This window comes from Periplaneta americana, chromosome 6, assembly GCF_040183065.1.
Source record: "Periplaneta americana isolate PAMFEO1 chromosome 6, P.americana_PAMFEO1_priV1, whole genome shotgun sequence".
NCBI lineage: Eukaryota > Metazoa > Arthropoda > Insecta > Blattodea > Blattidae > Periplaneta > Periplaneta americana.
Genome location: NC_091122.1, coordinates 1420183 through 1426942, shown reverse-complemented (window position 1 = coordinate 1426942; position 6760 = coordinate 1420183). Strand labels below are relative to the sequence as shown.

The 6760-nt window shown below is 33.2% G+C and overlaps 1 long non-coding RNA gene across 1 annotated transcript in view; it reads right to left on the bottom strand.

Annotated features, from left to right (window-relative positions):
• LOC138700877 (uncharacterized) overlaps positions 1-6760 on the bottom strand; it is a 38641-nt gene that overhangs the window by 21556 nt on the left and 10325 nt on the right. Inside the window, exons 3-4 of the long non-coding RNA XR_011332408.1 lie at positions 1310-1404; positions 73-226 (exon numbers count right to left, since the gene is read on the bottom strand). This is a non-coding gene — a long non-coding RNA (uncharacterized lncRNA). The remainder of the gene's footprint in view (positions 1-72; positions 227-1309; positions 1405-6760) is intronic.

Genomic DNA, 6760 nt, shown 5'->3' with positions numbered 1-6760 from the left:
TGTCGAAGTCTAGAAATTTGAACGACAATTTTTACCATGCATAATTTCATACTGCATTACACTACTGCTCACCTCTTTCACAACAAGCTTTCTTCCGTTATATCATAATGGTGCATTTTCTCCACAGCTCCTCTGACGGATTCTGCACATTCAAATTCTATAATAGCACACCCTCGAGCCTGGTCGTTTTCATCATAGAACATGTGGATATTTTCCACTTCTCCAACTGTAAAAAAAAAAAATGGGGGGTGGAAGGAGTAAAGTAAATATAATGCTTTTCACGGGACTTAGTTCATAGCCACAATATTTTGTCTGTCTGGGCACATGTAATATTTAACTTTGTTTTTCTCCACATCAAATCAGTCATTTCTCAGAATGCACCGCAGTCTTAGGCTTATTCTGTTACCTGTGCTAATTTTTAATACCAATATTTAACTCACCATAACTAACGCACATAACTATGCTGTGTTAAGTGTACAAGGCTCATGTTGTTCTGGACAGCTAAAAACCTGAGACCTCCATGAACTAAGTCAAGTGAAAAGGAATATATAATAACTTATGTCAGTAACAGTGTCTTGCATATTCAATAAGACATAATATTCTGCCATCTTTCAATTCTTCTAGAAGAATCTATTAGAAATAAAGTAGAACATCTTTACAATTGGTCAGAAGGTCATCATGTTCTTCTTGCGTGAAGGCCATTTTTCATAGTCAACATGTGCAGAATGTGTGATAGGAGATAGAGGATGAAAGAAACATTTCGTGGTCATATAAAAGTGAAGCTCTAATGAAAAGGGGAGAAAAATGTTACAATCGTTTTAAGAACACTACTTAAATGCACACACGAGAAACATTGTTACATATGGGGATGATGATGATGATGATGATAATAATAATAATAATAATAATAATACATTTAAATTTAATAATGGGAACATCAAGTAGGATTTAGTCTTCAACTCAGAGAGATTTTTTTGATGTGCAGTCTAGATCCAGAAAACAGATTTTTTTGTTATACTCTGATACGGCCAATATCGAGCTCTGAAGCATTGGATGTTTCTGGATCTACACTGCAAAAATAAAATTTAGCACCATCATGGGACATCTCCAATATTAGCTGGTAGGTTGATTTGATAAAGGAATATCTTAAATTGTTTCATTTTGCATTACTAGATGGCACGCACTGTTAATCCATGGCACTGAAGTTGATTAGGTGAAGAAACAACACATGACCAATTCTGAAAGCTAATAAATGAACACTAATTTGTTAATATACTCTTATAATTATTTTGCTATACATAAAACTAACCTATTCTGAAGAGATCCTTGAGATCCTGCCTACGACACTTGTAAGCAATGTTCGAAACAAAAATTCTTCCTCTGCAGGATCGATTTAATGGTGATCTGCAAAATAAAGGATAAAAATTAATAATATTAAATGACAGACACTTTATTAAAAACATTCAAGACAGAGGGGGGTCAGTGCAACCTTATGCTCTCGTCTGTATACAATTTCATGGAATATATGGTCAAATTAGATGCAGCCCCATAGACACTAGATTGTTCAGTTAAGTTCTTTGGTCCTGCCTAAGACATCATTGGTCCATGGTCGAGTTATGCACAGAGTAACTACTGCGTCTTGCTGTAGATGCTTTACGTAATTTGGCAGGAGTTTACATAAAACATTTGGTGGATCTTTGATCCCACTATAGGACTATTAGAAACCAGAGAAGAGCCAAAAGTGAGAAATAATAATTCCTCAACAGCCACAATGCATTTCACAGTATTGAAACATAACTATTTTTAATTATTATTATTATTATTATTATTATTATTATTATTATTATTATTATTATTTCAGTGTAGAAGTAACAGAACACAAATATTACTGATATTTGTTGAAGAGAGGACTAATACTTTTCAGTAAAATGACATCAATACGAGAAGGTTGATTTATTTTATTTCACCTGTATTTTCAATTTGAACATTTAGAAAATGAATGTGTCTCGTACAGCTAGAAGGCACTTCTTAATAATCTTATCTATAAAGATGCTACGTGAAAGATGCATTTGTTGTCTATTCGTTTTCATGTACAGTAGAATACATTTCTTTCTGTTAAGATATTATAGATATTTTTAACATTTTCCTTTTTTTTTTATCTTTGATTGCGAAGGATTTGGATACTTGTAAAAATTTGAATGCACGCTACTATAATGTCCATTAAGATAAAAACGTGTATAACCCATTATTATATCAAGACATGGCACTACCATTTAAAGAAAACAAAAACATATCGTCATAGAAAATCCTCACTAGCAATAATGATGCAGGGTAACTACTGTTTTTCTCCAGTTGCACATTATTACAGAAATTAAAAAATAATTCTCAGAAAAAGAATAGTAACAGTAGTATTAATGTTAGACATGCTTGTAACAACATGTTAAAACCTAGTCTTGATTCGACAGTGTTTTCATTCAATTTACGAAAACAATATAATTGTCACAGTACTAAAACACGCATTAAAAATCATGTTTGGACCATACATGTTTCAAGACGTGTGGTCCTATCTTCAGTGGTCATGACTAATCCAGCTGATGTTCGGTGATGTATGACCACTGAAGATAGGACTGCACGTCCTGAAACATGGCCTAAACATGACTTTTAATATGTTTTAATACTGTAATAATTACATTGTTTTTATATTTTTAGTATTAGTTCAAAAGCTGCAATATATGTCAGAGCTGCACGCAGCCACATAAGCAGTACCAGTGGGCTATTCCATAAATCAACACAACTCACAATCTGACCATTTCAAATTGTAATGAAATTTTGTCTGATCATTAGCCACATGGAGATATGTACTCATGTACATTTTTAACATTTTACAGCAGAACCCTGGTTATCCGTCATCCTATTATCTAATCAGTGGATTATCTAACAGTCTTGCTCTATTTTTCTTTGCTGCAGAAAAAGTATGAAATACTGTACATTATATTACGTACTTTTTTAGAGAGGGTTATTACAATGCCTTATCATTACACAGCATGTAGTAGGAATGCCACCACTGCCGGCAATGGAACAAACAGTTACTTATAGGCGGAGGTGTTTTATGCAACTTTTAAAATTGTCACTACCTGCTTTCAAAGAAATGGCTCCCAGAATTTACAAGCCAGTGCACCATTCAGTCTTTGGCCTACTGCTAGAGTGGCCGTACTATGTAACTTCTATGCAAAATGTCTTCCACATGTGTCAAAGGAAAATGTGTTTTGCTAAGTATCGAAAAAAAAAAAAAAGTGCAAACAATTTAGATGTTTGGGAAAAGAGAATCTCTGGCACATCTCATCAAAATATTACAACTGTGCGCAATTTAATAAAAGACTAAAATATAATAAAATGTATATTTTATGTAAATCTGTACAAGAGATCTCTACTATTCGTATTTCTCTTCAGACAACCATCACAAGGAGTTTTTTTGACCTTTATAAACCCATGTTAAACAAAAGACCACAGAGAAAATTACGAAACTCTAAGAGTTATGCACTTTGTAAAAATCTTTATGTACGGATTATCTAAAGTTTTTGACTAACCATTCAGTTCACCCCATTCATTACCACGGATAATGGAGTTCTTGTGACAATGCAGTAGCAAAGATTTAGTATAAAATTACTGAAATTTATCCAATATTCGTTGAGTGGCACATGGAGGTTCTACCTTGAATAATAATTTTGAAGGAATTATCATTGTACCAAACATCATGCTTATCAGTGCCAATAATTTATTTTGTGTGCACAAGGTTGGAATTTTGAAATAGGGAGAAAGGCAGGTATCCGTGTTCTAAAATTTATCCAACTGTATGCAGAACACGCAGTGAAGATGCGATCCAGTAGGCAGTCTCTCACAAGGAAAAACAAAATACTGTACATGGTAAGAACGGGACTGAAGCCCTTTACCACTGCCCAAATTTGGGATAAATTTCAAAAGGCCATCAATAACAAAATTAATTTGAAATAATTACGGTAGATACACGAATTCGTAAGGATGAAGACATACAAGAAAACAACTGAATATGGAAATAGCCACTGCCGTCGTGATCTAGACCAGGCCGTACTGTAGGTTGTGTGACGTCACTTTTCTATTTGAGTATACGGAGCTGAGTGAAATATATTACTTTAATGCGTGTCGGTGCTCAATTTTATTTAGTGTAATGTGTGTATAAGACCCGTTCACTTCTTATTGCATAATTTGTTGCAGAAATAATTACAAAACTGTGTTATTTTAATGTGAACGGAGTTTTACATGTTAACATAACCTGTTTGCATCAACATTTTAAGTTTGGAATGGAAGCTATTTTGAGATTTAATAAAGAAGAATTATTTATATTGTGATTTTAATTTAGCACATCTACCTTCCTTACTTGTAGGTAGAAAATTTACCACAGTCCCTCCTATGAAATTAGTGTACGTATGGTTGTGTGTTACTTCATCTGTTAGGTTAGATAAATACAATTTTCAGTAGAAGATGCTGTGAGGAATAAAACTGTAAATGTTTTATTTAAAATTGGGTTAGTTTTGAATATCGATGAGGGTGGGAGGGAATACTTTCTGCACAGTTTAACATTTTCGTCACCAGGTGCAATGCTAAATGCAAGGAGTAATTACTCTTTTCGCTACTTGGTGCACTGCTAGATGTAACAACACAGAGTCCGTGGATATCCAGAGTACCACAATCGTTTGAGCCGACAAATCCGCCATTGTTAGTCCAGCGTGCTATGAGTATACAGTTGTATAGGGAAAGAATGTAATTTAAATGCGAAAAAATGAAGTGCTGCTATGTTCAGGACTGTTCACAGAGAACTGAAAAAAGCCCACGTTTTCTCTGTGACAAAGTAAAAGAAATAAGGAAAAAGGAAAGAAGTGACTATACATATAAAAAGGACCGATCCGCTACCTAAGTGAGCATACATTGTGAGATTAATGAAAGACTGTATTTTTATATTTATTTTTTCCAAATTCGGGCCCCAAAATATTTTTATAAAACTAATCTAGAATTTAAGTTGTTTCAGCAATGATATTTCTACATAAAACAAATTAAAATCACGTACCAATTAGGATCAGTGTCAAATTTTTACAATCTTCTCCCTTTCAAATCAAGCATTTCTGAATTTAATCCTATTTGCTATTTGCTAGAAGGACAATACATTTGTGAAAGTTCTGAATTCATTGTATTGTTTCGCTCGATTGGAAAATACAAAGACCGTAGAAGCTACAAACCCTATTGAGGTTAGCCTGATGTGAAATTTCAGTTTTCTAAACTATTCTAGGTAGATCAGTAAAATTTTGTACTTTTAATTTGTAATTTTAAATTGTGTAAATTGCAGCCTTTGAAGTAGGTCTAACACCTGTTGTATTCTATGAAGGAATATTTCGAGAAGTCGAGACGCTACACTGGCTCAATCGAAAATCTAATGTAATACATAATGTATGAAATACAGCATAATTTCCAAAATGGTCACAGAATTCAGAGTGGAGGTCGTGGACGGAGAATTCAAATCAACAGTCAGAGCCCACAGCCTTTTAAAAATGTGACCCTAAACAGCTGATAGACCAGTCATGTCATGAAAATTGGCAGAATACATCTTTAGATCATAAATGAATTTTTAAAGATAACAACTTAGGATGCTATTCATAAACATTTCGCAGCACGCACTACGAGCGTACTAAGCTAGCCCCGGCTATCCACTAGTTACTTGTACAGAATTCCAATCATATCCTATTGCTAACACTAGTTTATGAATACGAAACACACTGATCATCCATCAGAAGCCTGCACTAAAAATATCTGTGAATACGGCTCAAAGAAAGGATTCTTTTTTTAACAAAAATGGCAAAATCTCACATCAGTGTATCCTTGAGGACATTATACTGAAACTACTACCATATTTTTAAAGCTAAACTCACAAAATGTTTATCACTAGTATATCTGGTTGATTATAACATGTACAAAATTTCTTCTCTCTCTATGATAAAGTGGTTTGCATTTTATTAATATCTTAATTATATAGTGTATTGGTTTATGCAAAAAGTCCCTTGCATCACAATTTACATTATTTTTCACCGATATTCACTTATAAGATTCTTTATATACATTGGAACAAACATTACTATTGGAATTTTCTGTACAGCAAATGGGTAAATTACTAGGAAAATGTATGACTTAGTTTTACTTTTCATAATAAAAAATTATAGTAATTTACTTGTTAATTTTACAGCAAAACCTCATAGTAAGCTTTGATTCCATGTATGTAAGGAGCCATACAAGTGAACATCACTTAAGAATGTCAATTTTAGTGCAAGTGACTTTTTATATAAAGCGGTTCAATATTTTAATAGAATAAGTAATAAAATGCAAACCACGTATCATAGGCGGATGCAATTTTGTACACTTGTCACTATTAAGCAGATATACCAGTGATCAAAATTTGATAAATCTAGCTTCATAAGTATGGTAGTTATTGATTTCACTGTTGTGAACTCTTAAAACTAATAAACTTCGAGAAATTTCAGTATAGTGTCCCCTTATATGCGGAAGTCTGAGAGTTTGCACGAGGAATGCAGTTGGAAATGTTTAGATTTATTGTTATTTTATTTGCAACATTCTTGTTTTCATTTGTTACTTGTAATTTATTAAGTTCATGCTGCTAATACCTACAACTGTGACGTTTGTGAAGGAGTGTATTGAACACTTAAATGTATATTTATGC